Source organism: Vulpes lagopus, chromosome 3 (genome assembly GCF_018345385.1).
Source record: "Vulpes lagopus strain Blue_001 chromosome 3, ASM1834538v1, whole genome shotgun sequence".
Classification (NCBI taxonomy): Eukaryota; Metazoa; Chordata; class Mammalia; order Carnivora; family Canidae; genus Vulpes; species Vulpes lagopus.
The window spans coordinates 117,647,465-117,661,141 of record NC_054826.1 but is presented as its reverse complement, the minus strand read 5'-3'; the positions used below and the strand labels follow the sequence as shown (position 1 = coordinate 117,661,141).

Sequence of the window (13,677 nt, the reverse complement as noted above, 5' to 3'; positions counted from 1 at the left end):
AAAACTTCATGACATTAGAGTTGCAATGATTTTTTTCTCAAATATAATGCCCAAAACACAGGCAACAAAAGAAAAAATAGATGAATGGGCCTACTGCAAAACTGAAAATATTTGGGAATGAAAGGATTCTATCAACAAAGTAAAAAGTCAACCCATGGAATAGAAAAAAACACCTACAAATAATATATCTGATGAGGGATTAACATCATTAATATATAAAGATCTCCACAAAATAAAAGAACTCCATAATTCAATGACAAAGAAAATCTGATTAAAAAATAGACAAAGGACTTGTATAAACATTTCCCCAGAGAAGACATACAAATGACCAATAAGCACATGAAACGGGGCAGCCCTGGTAGCTCAGCGGTTTAGCACTGCCTTCAGCCCAGGGCGGGATCCTGGAGACCCGGGATCAAGTCCCATGTCAGGCTCCCTGCATGGAGCCTGCTTCTCCCTCTGCCTGTGTCTCTGCCTCTCTCTCTCTCTCTCTATGTCTCTCATGCATAAATAAATAAAATCTTTAAAAAAAAAAAAAAAGCACATGAAACGATGCTCCATATCACTAACGCAAATCCAAACCATAATGAGATACCCTTTCACATCCCTTAGTTAAGAAATGTAACTAAGGTCACTTAAGCACCTGCCCTCGGCTCAGATCATGGTCCCAGAGTTCTGGGATCAGCCCTTGAGTCAGGCTCTCTGCTCTAGCGGGGAGCCTGCTTCTCCCTCTCCCTCTACCTGCTGCTCCACCTGCTTGTGTGGGCTCTCTGTCTCCATCAAATAAATAGATTAATTAATTAATTAATTAACTTTTTAAAAAAGAAGTTGAAATCATGTGCGTTGTTGTGTGCTGCTGGTGGGAAGGTAAAAATGGCGTGGCCACTGTGGAAAACAGCATGGGGATTCCTAAAAAATTTAAAATAGAATTATCAGGGATCCCTGGGTGGCTCAGTGGTTGAGCGCCTGCCTTCAGCCCGGGGCATGATCCTGGAGTCCTGGAATCGAGTTCCACATCAGGCTCCCAGATGGAGCCTACTTCTCTCTCTGCTTGTCTGCCGTTCTCTGTATCTCTCGTGAATAAATTAAAAAATAAAATCTTTTTTTAAAAAGACAAATACAATGTGATTCCACTCATATGGGGTGCCTAGAATAGTCAGATTCACTGAAAGAAGACTAGAAAGTAGAATAGTGGTTCCCAGAGGTTAGGGAGGAAGGTGGGGGTGGGTGGGGAGGACAGGTTGGAGTTGTTTAAAGTCTCACCTATGGAAAGGTGAAAAAGTCCTGGAGATGGACTCTAGTGAAAATTGCACAACAGTGTGCATGTATTGAATGCCACTGGACTGTCCAGACTCTTTTGTGTTCTTTAGAATACTTCCTTTGGGGGACTGTACACTAAAAAAATGGCTAAAATGGTAAATTTTGTTATGTATCTTTAACCACAGACACACACACACACTCTGACACCAAGTGCCAAATTTTTCTCGGGGAAAAAAAAAAAAAGTTGACACACTCCCTACACTAGCCCAGAACCAATCTTTTAATTCTTTGCCAATTTGATATATGTGTGGGGGGCGGGGGAGGAAGGAGGGAATGTCATCCCAAATGATCAGTTTAACAAACCTCCAGGCCAGTGGTTTTATTTATTTTTTTTTAATTTTTTTTTTTTTTTTCCTGGGGCCAGTGGTTTTAAACCAGGTAATCAGGGACGCCTAGATGGCCCAGGGCATGATCCCAGGGGTCCTGGAATCGAGTCCCACATCAGGCCCCCACAGGGAGCCTGCTTCTCCCTCTGCCTGTCTCTCCTTCTCTCTGCTTCTCAGGAATAAATAAGATCTTTTTTAAAAAAATAAAATAAAAACAAAACACAATCTATTCTCAAGAGACCAAGACACTGGGAGAAAAACATGGTGATAAAGTCATTTTAATTCCAGTTCTTAATACTGCAAATGGAACTTCAGCCAAGGTCCTGGGATTTTTCTGCCTACCATACGAAGGCAAAAAACAAACAAACAAAAACTAACAACAAAAAAAAAAACGGGCACTACAGCGCGGTCTTATAATATTTAATTTCCTCCAGACACAGAAACACGCTCCCGGGACGACCTGAACGTGACACCCGCCTCGCCCTCGGGCTGGAACAGCCCAGCCCCAGCCCTGGAAAGGGCGGGATGGGAGCGGCACGCATGCGCCCAAGTCCGGGTCCGGGGAGTGGCCGCTCTAGGCAGCGGGGAGGTCGCGGGGTTGAGCGGGCTGGGCGGCGGGCGCGGCTTCTCTATGGTCGCGGGCCGGGGGCACGCTCCTCCGCAGTGAGGCCTCGCTGGCTTCCGGAAGTGGAGCGGCCTCCTTCTCCTCCGCTTCCGCGGGGGTCCGGGAGGCGGCTGGCGGCCGGGTGGGCCCGGAAGGAGTGCGGTGGTAAGCGCCGGCGTGGCGGGGAGGCCGGGGCTGGGGATCCGGGCGGCGGGGAGGGACGGGTCGGAGAGGGTGCGCGGGGCTCCAGGCAGGCCGGGGGCCCGAGCGGCGCCGTCCGGGCCGCGGGGCGCGGACCCCCGGGCGGCCGCTCTTCCCCCGCGTCCTTGCCCGGCGGGTCTCGCCTGCGTGCCCTCGGGGGTCAGGCTCAGCTGGCCGCTGCGGGACCTCCCCGGGGCGGGAGGGAGGGGGCATCGCTTCCGTGCACCTGGGAGGGCGGGCGGGCGGGGGGGGGGGGGAGGGGGACGAAGGGACGCCCGCCCCGCCGGAGCCGCAGCCGCAGCCGCAGCCGCAGCCGCAGCCGCAGCCGCAGCCGCAGCCTTGGGCGGCGCGTCCAGAATCCATCAGGCCCCTGATAACCTGGGCTTCGGGTCCGACCGGCGAGGCAGTTCCTGCCCGAAAGCGGAACGATTGCTCCCGTTATCAAACAGGGTAACGGACGCGCACAAAAGGCAACAGAGAAACCGCAAAAAAGTCGCGCTGCGTTTCGGCGAGAACCCAGCTGCTCTGATTCCGCGGCTCCTAATGGGAACTTGTGCATAAAGGGAGTTTTCTTTAAAGAAAGAAAAAAACAAAAAAAGGGTAACCGAGAATCGGGTTGCGTCTTAACTGAGGATCTTTAGCCGGTCGCTGGGCGGCCACCCTCCCCCCCCCCCGCCCCCCAACTTTGATGGAGAAGAGAAAGAGCCCAGACGCTGTCATGCCCTCAGCTGTCGCCGTTGGGTCCTCCCTGCTATAGCCCATTCATTGGTCGGTCCTTTGGAGGGTGGTCTTGATGTCACCCTCGGAAAGGCCAATAGGAGGAAGAAGCTCTTTCCTCTCTTCTCCAGGCACAGCCCCGACCCGGCGGCTCAGGGTGCACGTGTGAGTTTAGGTGGTTCGGTTTGTTCTTGTCAAAGCTGTTTCGTAAACAGCCAGTCTGGGTGTCAGATGTGTTCTGCGTTTCTCTGCCTGTCTGCATAGACGTGCTGGAAAGACTTCGTGCCCTACCGCTTGGCGCTGACCCTACTCACGTAACCCGCACTCCGTAGGTGCCAACTGTTAATACATCTGTTGTTCTCTAGGCTCTCTTGAGTACGTGTGGATAGAGTTTACATCTAAACCTCCTTCAAGGTAGATATTATTATTATCTTGGACTTAAGAATGGGGAAGAGGAGACCTGGGGAGAAAAACTGCGGCCTGTTTGGAACTCACTTCTCTCTGTTCCTAAGAACTGTTTTGAGTATACAAGGCTCTCCTGGGAAATTACAGTCCAGGAGATGAGGAAAGACGCACAAATCAAAGTTACATGAATGCACAGAGGCAGGAAGGGTTAATTTGATTTAAAGGTTTTATTTATTCATGAGAGACACACAGAGAGAGGCAGAGACACAGGCAGGGGGAGAAGCAGGCTCCCTGCGGGGAGCCTGATGCTCCGCTGGATCCCAGGACCCTGGGATCACACCCTGAGCAGAAGGCAGACGCCCAACCACTGAGCCACCCATGCATCTTGAGGATTTGGATCTTGTCAGTTGAATACTTTTGACCCAGTGAAGGTATGGAGCTGCATTACAGATGACGGGAACAGTGTGTTACAGAAAAATGGACCAAGGAGCAGGAATTAAGAGATGGGACCAAAGTGTCATTGGTAACTAAAGAAGTAGGAGATAATCATAATAATAGTATTAGGGATCCCTGGGTGGCGCAGCGGTTTGGCGCCTGTCTTTGGCTCAGGGCGCGATCCTGGAGACCCGGGATCGAATCCCACATCGGGCCCCCGGTGCATGGAGCCTGCTTCTCCCTCTGCCTGTGTCTCTGCCTCTCTCTCTCTCTCACTGTGTGCCTATCATAAATAAATAAAATAAAATAAAAATAATAGTATTAGCTAACATTTATGTTGCACTTATGTGCTGGGCACTATTCTGAGTGTGGTGCATCTATTCATTTACTCCTATCAACACCCTTATCAGTAATGTAGTATTAATATCCCCGTTTTATAGTTGAGGACACGGAGGCAGAGATTAAGTGACTTGCCTGAGGTCACACCATGAATTGGTAGAGCTGGGATTTGAAATCAGTCTTTCTGGCTCCAGACTTTCTACTACTCTACTTAAAAATTTGTATTGGGGCTCCTGGCTGGCTCAGTCCATAGGACATGGGACTCATGATTTCAGGATCATGAAGTCTAGCCCCACTATGGGCATGTAGCCTACTTTAGGGGGAAAAAAAAAAAAAGCCTCATTAAAAAGTTGTGTTGGTTTTTTTTAGCATTCCATAAAGATTCTTAAATGACAAGCTTACAATTATGGGCTTTAATTTCTCATGGTCAAGAAGGTTTTGAGCAAAGGAAACATTTGATTGGAATTTTGCTCCAGGAGGATGATTCAGACATTGGAGAGAGGAGAGATTGGAGAGAAGAGGAAATGATGTTGGAAGTGTTATTTAAACTTTATTTTGCTCACACCTTACCCGTACCTTGTGTGAAACATATTTAGGTATGTACATTTATTTATTAGTATGCAACAGCTCTCTAGTCCCCAAACGTCTGTATGCGCAAGCATCTCCTAAGGGCTTTGTTTATTTATTTTTTAAAGATTTTATTTATTCACGAGAGAGAGGCAGAGACACAGGCAGAGGGAGAAGCGGGCTCCATGCAGGGAGCCCAACGTGGGACTCAATCGCGGGTCTCCAGGATCAGGCCCTGGGCTGAAGGCAGCGCTAAACTGCTGAGCCACCCGGGCTGCCCAAGGGGTTTGTTTAAAATGTACATTCCTGGGCCTCTCTCTCTCAGATATCCTTATTCAGGTTCACCAACCTTGCAGGTGATTCTGTCAGAGATTCTAAAGAAATTACTACAATAGGGGGTCAGATACATGTTGATTTGATTTTCATCTGCAAATATCCAGAACCCATCTTTGTGCCAGCTACTTCAGGTACAATAATAGAACTCCGTGGCTTGATACCTGATCTAAAAGAGCTCAGAATTTGATTGGAGAGGGAAAGACAACTCAAACTGATAACTGAAGTCTGCTTACTGACCAGTTTTTTTAATCACAAGTTACATCTACAGCATTTAGTACAGGATAGGTCACTGAGTATAAGCCACGTAACAGAAACAAAAGCAGTCTCGGAGAGCCAGAACAGCCTTCTGTGTGTTGTTCTGCCCAGTACCTCTCACGAGCAGTAAATCATGCCTGAGTTCAGGCAGCCAGTCAACCTCCTGTGAGTTAGCTAGCTACCTTTGCCCTGGTAATTTCTGACTCCTTCCAGAAAGAAAATCTGTTTGGATAAGAGTTGATATGGTAAGAGCCCGGAAATGCTTCTCTTGTATTAATGAAAGCCAGTTTCTGCCACCTACAAGAAATACACATAATATTCTCTTTAATGTGTGTGTGTGTGTGTATATATATACATATATATATATATATATATTCTCTTTTTATTGCTATTTCTTACCCTTGCCTTGCTTACATGTGGGCACATTTCTTTGTATCTCATAGTCACTAGAAGTGTGCAGTCATTCTTTGGACATTTAAAATGTCTGTAGTAATTCTACTATTGTATATAGTGGTGTCTCCAGAAGTAGACCTGGGGTGGCAGAAATAGGCACCCCGTGTCTTTTTTTTTTTTTTTTTTTAGGTTTGTTTGTTTAATTATTTATTCATTTACGTAATCTCTGTTACTTAATCTCAGTGTGGGGCTCAAACTCATGACCCTGAGATTAAAGGTTGCATCTCTTCCTACTTGGCCAGCCAGGTGCCCCTCTAACCCCTATTTCTATTGTGACTGCTTCTGCTTATTTATCTCATGGAACCCCATGCTCCCTAATAGCCACAAGCTGGAGTTCGTGTTCCAAAACGCAGTGTTCTCACATCCTAGTTTATTTTCTCCAGTTTGGACTTCGCAACTTTCTAATAGCAGCATAAAGGAGCAAATTTGTCCTTCGAACCATTAGCTATTACTGATTATGTTATTGGGATAATATAGAGTTACAAGGTCACATTTTATTGAGACCATGATTCAGTACCTGACTCTGCCCTATATTAATGAGGTCTCCATTTTCTCATCTGTAAAATGGAGTGAGAGTAATAATTATAGAGTTGCGTTTCACATTATAAGGACTCAGTAAATATTAGCAATGGTCATTATTCTTTGTTGTCGTGTAATTTGTAATGACAAGGAATAAATAGCCTATTTAAAGGCCCATAGGAAGCCAAAATTTCTGTATTCTTGCAGTGAAACATCTTTGCTAAGTAATGATTGAGATTATATTTTCAGGCTGGAATCCCAATAAATTAGTCTTCCAAAGGATTATTCCTAAAATGCTGGCATGTACTCTTGTCACAGTAAACATTTTGTTGAATAGAGGTAGAACTGTAATTCTATGCCAGTGAACAAAGCACTTTGAAGATTATGACTTCTAAAGAGTTATCAGTCATTACGTGACATCTTTATAAGCTAAGGTATAAAAATTCTCCACTGAGGGACACCTGGGTGGCTCAGCGGTTGAGCACTCGCCTTCAGCTCATGGCGTGATCCTGGAGTCCCAGATAGAGTCCCACATCAGGCTCCCTGCAGGGAGCCTGCTTCTCCCTCTGCCTGTGTCTCTGCTTCTCTCTGTGTGTCTCTCATGAATAAATAAATAAATAAATAATCTTTTAAAAAATTTCTCCACTTAAACTCAGAATTAATGCATTCCTCTTTGATAAACTCAATGCAAATTATTGTATTAATTGCTCCTGGGGTTACTGAGGCATCGAACAGGTGACAGCAGTGCTGCAACCTCCTTCCAGAGAGTAGTCGGTTAGATGAACCCACAGATAAGTAGTTGATCAAGTCAAACAATTTTCCTTTCAAGGGAGCAGTAGCCAAGTTCCTTGCAAGTTCTTTAATCACACAGAATGATTGGGAGATTGTATCTCAGTACTTTTTCTTCCTTCATAGATTTTTCAGATAACTATAGCATGTCAGGTATTTCTTTGGGGAAACCTAAAAAAGGTTCCAGTGATAGAGATCTTGAAATTGCCCAAGTCATCAGACTGTGATAATTGTTACCTATCAGTTGTGCCAACAGACCAAACCCTATGGACGTTGAAGAAGAAATCAACTGTACAGTGTGTTCATGTTATATTTTACGTATTTGTGTTTTCCAAATCTTTATGCCATTTCTTGACACTGAAATTTTAGAGATTGTATTTTCCTCAGGAAGTAAAATCTCTCCAGGTGTTTTAAAAGTTACATTGGTGAGATATCAGAACAAATTGTTGATTATATGGCATGAGCATGAGAACCTTTGGGATTTCTCACTTACACGGTTGGGAAAGTGTCAGACATATGGACCATGAAGTGGAAGAGGAGACCACATTTACTGAATGCTTCCTATGTGCTACTGCTTACATGTGTCTCTTTAATGCTCATGTGAGGTAGGCAGTAGGAACCCCATTCCTTTCTATGTTAATGGGAGACTTGGCAAAACTGACTAATTTGCCCACAGTCTCATGGCTAATAAACAGTGAAGCTGGGACTCAAAAACTGTCTGGTGATTGTAAAACTGAGGTGTACACACCATTGTTATATGGTGCAAATAAACATCGGAAAAAATTATACTGTTTCTCAGGGCCAGGAAGTAAATAACTCCAAAATATTAAAGCAGATGTCGCAAAGGCCTATACTAAATATTTGATATATGGAAGAGCCCACAAACTCTCACTTAATTCATTTTGACCTGGGTCTCTGGATATAATAAGACTAAAGCCAACTTAGAATTTTTAGACTTGTTCTCAGATCCATCCAGAGCCTTTCACACATGGAACCTACTAAACATGGATATCTGGCCTCTGAAGGTAAAGGAGAATAGAAGCAGTAATTTAGAAAACTTTTTGGAAGACTTGATAGGCAATCACTTTCTCAGCAATGATTGTAAACCTGCCCGCAAATTAAGGGACAGGAAAACTGTAAGCTGACATAACTAAAGCATGCTAGCCCAAGACCCAGAAGCATCGTACACTCCTCAGTAGACTCTGAAGGCATCACCTAAGGGAGAGGTTATGAAAACACAAATATTCAGACAGATATGCCCGAGGTCAGACAGGAAACAGAAATGAGGAAAAGTGAGTGGGTGAGGACTAGCAAACCCGAGCGGGGCATGCCCTATCTGAAAAGTGTAGCTTCAGAGTTACCTAGCTCAAGCTGATGCTTGTCACTCCATATGACATCCTAGTCATGCCAGATCATCTGACTTATTTCAACAGAAGCCAGAAGTCTGGATTTTTATATGAAATCAGATTTTTTTCATTGAATTGCCGGCATTGAATTCAAGAGAAAGGGAGAGAAGAGGAAAGAAAGAGAGGGTAGGGTAAGAAAGAGGAGCACCATGTGAAAGCCTGTCCAAAAGCCAGATGTCACCACGATAGACTTGGTGGCTGCCCATGCGGAGACTGTTCCAGGACACAGGGTGGAAGTTCACGACAGTAATATTGCATCACTGTGGAAAGGCTCACCAGGTAGCTCATTATAATAATCAGTCTAGGAAACAGAGGGAGGTAGAGCATTAAAAACTCTTTATCCTGGGGGCATGTGGGCGGCTCAGTCGGTGAAGTGTCCTGCTCCTGATTTCAGCTCAGGTCATGGGATCGAGCCCTGCTTCAAGCTCTGTACTCAGCACAGAGTCGACTTGAGATTCTCTCCCTCCCCCTCTCCCTCTGTCCCTCCCACTTGCACTATCTCACTCTCTCTAAAATAAATACATTTTTGTTAAGTCTTTGTCCTGGGGCACATGGGTGGCTTAAGTGTCTGACTGTTGGTTCCAACTCAGGTCATAATGCTAGGGTTGTGAGATCAGCCCAGGTGAGGCTTTGCACTCAGCAGGAAGTCTGCTTGGGATTCTTTCCCTTTCCCTCTCCCTCTCCCCTGCATGTGTGAGTGCTCTCACTCTCTAAATAAAATTTTAAAAAAAATTTTTTTTTAAGTCTATCCTGGTGGATAAACAGTAGGTTTTTTTTAAAAAATATTTTATTTATTTGTTAATGAAAGACACACAGAGAGACAGAGACATAGGCAGAGGTAAAAGCAGGCTTTCTGCGAGGAGCCTGATGTGGGACTCGATCCCAGGACCTCAGGATCACGCCCTTAGCCAAAGGCAGATGCTCAACCAGTGAGCTACCCAGGCGTCCCTACATGGTAGTTTTTAACTTCATTCGGGTAATCCTCTTTGAAAGCCTAACAAGTATAGATTTCCTTCAGGCAAGTGGTCATATTACACTCATATGAACAAACACAACTTTGGCATGTAATTTTAGGGCATGTCAAGAGACGTGCCAGGTATTAGTTAAAGATGCAAATTTTGATTCAAGAAACCACAACACCTCAGAGTGACTCAGTCTCCAGAGGTTTGCTGTACTCTTCAATTCTTTGGTGGGCAACCTGTCATTTTAAACTCACCTCTGTTTGCAGTTTCACAGACTTTTCCAAACTCAGGCATTCTCCCTCCTTAGTTTTGAACTAGATAATTAACACTTGTCATTTCGTGTGAGGCTTAAACACAAACCAAAGGGTATCCACGTGAACCAGGGCACCAGGGGTGGAGAATGGAATTAGTCCGTCTGTGGTCCCCCCCCTCCCCACCCCCATCACCTACCAGTCCTCTCTGGGGCCTTTGAGAGGAAAAAAGGACAGGGGGCCACAGGGACATTCTAATGCGTACTTACTTGTGAAGGGACTCCTAAAGAGCCAGCCAACCCTCCCACGGCTCCTGCTGTGGGCTGAGTTTATAGAGAACATCTATAAACATCCTCGAGAACTGGTCTCAAAGAGGCCTTTAATCATTGCCAGTGCAGGAGGATGTGTTGACCTGCTGTTTGGAACTTGTCTGAGCTACATTTTATCACTTAAGAGGTGCTTTCTTCCTCTGAAAGTGCTGCTTTTCCTCATGGAAATAACCCAAATGCAGCCAGACAGAAATAGCAGAAGACATTAACTGACTTTGGTTAAGACGTGTATTCTTTCTCCCTTAGCTTTCACATTTTGGATTGAGGGTAACCTGAAGCTAGCAACATTCCTAAGATATAATCAAAGTCTGTGCTGTTTTTCTAGTTTGTTAAAGACAGTTTTTAAAGACAAAGTTAGGGATCCCTGGGTGGCGCAGCGGTTTGGCGCCTGCCTTTGGCCCAGGGCGCGATCCTGGAGACCCAGGATCGAATCCCACATCGGGCTCCCGGTGCATGGAGCCTGCTTCTCCCTCTGCCTATGTCTCTGCCTCTCTCTCTCTCTCTCTGTGTGTGTGACTATAATAAATAAATAAAAATTAAAAAAAAAAAATAAATAAAGACAAAGTTAGTGGCTACTTCAGCTTTTCAAAATACAACTTAAAAAGACATTTTAGATGCCAGCATGCGGTTTGTTTTCTCCCATGAGAAAAAAAAAAAACTTTCAGAGCCTGTAAGCTAGGAACTGCTTTTACCTCCTAGTTTTAAAAGGCTAATTGGTGAGAAATGACAATTTCTCAGTACACATTGTCAGTTCTCTGCAGATCACTTTGAAGGCCTCCTTGACCTCCTTCCAACTACAGTTTTGTATCTCCAGCTGCTCATTAGACACTTCTGTTTGGAAGTCATCATTACCTCAAACTCAACTTTTCTAAAACTCCACTTCTTTTTAAGATTGGCCCCATGCAGTCACAGTGACCCATTTCTATCACAAGTACCTTTCTTTCCTAGCTCTGACACCTAGGCAGCATCTTTGATCATTCTTTCTCTCTAGTCACAAGAACCCATACATTATTTTCTTAATGTCTCTCAGATACATTGATGGCTTTATCACCTTTCATTCCTTTGCTCTTTTCATTTTTTGTTACCTTTGTCCCAGAGTGATAAACATTTTATTTCTAAGTTATCCTAGTCTTGCCCTCCTTCCTGAGGGATTTGTCATCCTCAAGCACAGCTTTGCTGATCTGATTGCCCCTGAAACCTTTATGTAGACCCACCTGTCACTAACTAGGCACAAAAGCCCCCTGTACCAGACCTGTCACTCTAGGGTCACTCACTGCTCCCCATGAAAACACCGACAAGCAGTGCCCACATCAGGCCCCTCTTTTCTGACCCCCTGCCCAGCCCTCATTGGAAGCCTTGGGATCTTTCCTCTGACACTGAATCCAGATGAGATCCTGAATGTACCTAAAGGGCCTGCACACTGCCCAGCTCATAGAATCTCAATAAATAGCAGTGGTTCAGGGCATCTGGGTGGCTCATTTGGTTAAGCGTCTGCCTTTGGTTCACATCCTGATCCCAGGGTCCTGGAATCAAGCCCTGTCTTGGGGGGGAGGGGGGCTGCTCAGCGGGGAGCCTGTCTCTCCCTCTGCCCCTCCCTACCCCTGTTCTTGTAGGAGCGCTCACACTCACTCTCTATCAAATAAACAAAATATTTTTTAAATGATGATAAGTAAGTAAATAAATTGCAGTGGTTCAACTATTGTTTCCTAGAATACTATTCTCCTCGTGGTAGTTGTTTAATCAATATTAACCAGATAAAGGAACTACTTTATCAAAATGATTTCTTTTTCTAAAATCCTGTATAAGATCTCCTATTTCCATAGCAATTTGAAGAGACTGCCGAAAGGAAAACACTTAGGAATTTTTTTAATGTTCCTAAACATACAAATAATAAGCAAATAGAATTATCAGAAATGATTTAGAGATTGTCATTAAGAACATTTATATGAACTCTTCCAAACAACAGAGGTTTTTTTGTTTTCCTTTTTTAAGATTTTATTTTTAAGTAACCCCTTTTACTCATCATGGGGCTCAAACTCATGACCCCAAGATCAAAAATCACATGCTTCACTGACTGACCCAGCCAGGTGCCCCAGAAAAAACAGTTTAGGCCTCTACAAAAGATTTCTCCCTTCTTTACTATTATTTATTATTGTGAATAACTGTTAATTTGATTTACTATATTTTAAATTTTTGTATCTTATGTTTATCTTTTAACTTTACATTTATCTTTGCCTAATTATCTTTTTAGTACTCATGAGGAATTTCTATTCTGCTTTCACACTGAGTTTAAAATTCATTTGTGTTTATTCTTTGAGTTAAAAATCCCCCGCTGGTATTGGGCCAAAAGGAATGTGTTTTGTTTTGTTTTTTTTACAATTTTATATATATATTTTTTACAATTATTATAATATTATACATTTACATTAAGAACAACTTGATAAATACAGAAAACCAAAAGAATTGCAACCCTTCCCACCCAACATACCCACAACCACTACAAATACTTCACAATATTTTCTTCTAGTTTTTGTTCATAGATTTGCCATTTATTTATTTATTTATGAAAAAAGAGTGGTGAGAAGAAGTCAAGAAGGAGGGAGTGGGAAAGAGAAAGAACCTTAAACGGACTCTGTCCTGAGCGCCAGACTTCACCGGGCTTGGTCTCGCAACCTGAGATCATGACCTGAGCCAAAATGAAGAGTCAGTAGCTCAACTGACTGAGCACTCAGGCGCCCCTAGATTTGCTTAAAATATAGTGCTTTCTATATAAGTGTCATACGTCACTCTGTAAAAGGTAATACAGTTTGGGGCCCTTGGGTGGCTCTTGGTTTCCACTCAGGTCATGATCTCAGGGTCTTTAGATCCAGCCCCAGGTCAGGCTCCATGCACAGTACAGAATCTGTTGGGAGTTTCTCTCTCCCCCTCCCTCAGCCCCTCCCCACTCTCCCTCTCTCTTTTCTAAAATAAATAAATCTTTAAAAATAAATAAAAGGTGATGAAATTCTCATGACTATATTTGGAAAGCAGGTAACTTGCTACTGTATATGGTTTACTTACCATGTGCTAGACTCTGTACAAGGCACTTCTGCTTGTATTTTCATGCTTAATTCTTAAAACCTCCCCTATTTATTAGGGGATCAATGCTATTACCACCCCTACTTACACAAGAGGAAGCTGAGTCCTCACGAAGTCCAGTCCCTGCAGCTCGTGAGTGGCAGAGAAAGAATGCAGGCAGCCCAGCCTTGACGCCTGTTTCTTAACCACTGTACCTGCAAAGTGGAAAAATTTGAGCCATTCTCTGCATGAGCACTATGGGTGATGAACAGTGATTGACATACTTTGTCTTCACAATAGCAAAGTGGAGAAACTTCCCAGCCAGCGCCTGCTCTGTCCTAATACCAGAAATGGTATGAAGAATCATTTCATTAGTTGCTGTTCACACCATACACTACATATATTT

The 13,677-nt window shown here is 44.1% G+C and overlaps 1 protein-coding gene across 5 annotated transcripts in view; it reads left to right on the top strand.

Moving 5' to 3' along the window:
* The first annotated feature begins 2,192 nt into the window (after window positions 1-2,192).
* Window positions 2,193-13,677, top strand: part of BFAR (bifunctional apoptosis regulator) — a 31,027-nt gene continuing 19,542 nt past the window's right edge. The window contains exons 1-3 of one of the 5 annotated variants that reach the window (XM_041749432.1): window positions 2,193-2,415; window positions 3,534-3,582; window positions 4,824-4,943. The gene's annotated coding sequence lies outside the window, so the exon portion shown is untranslated. Of the gene's footprint in view, window positions 2,416-3,533; window positions 3,583-4,814; window positions 4,944-13,677 lie in introns of those variants that run through there. The other 4 variants (XM_041749433.1, XM_041749431.1, XM_041749435.1 and 1 more) reach the window with 4 other exon arrangements.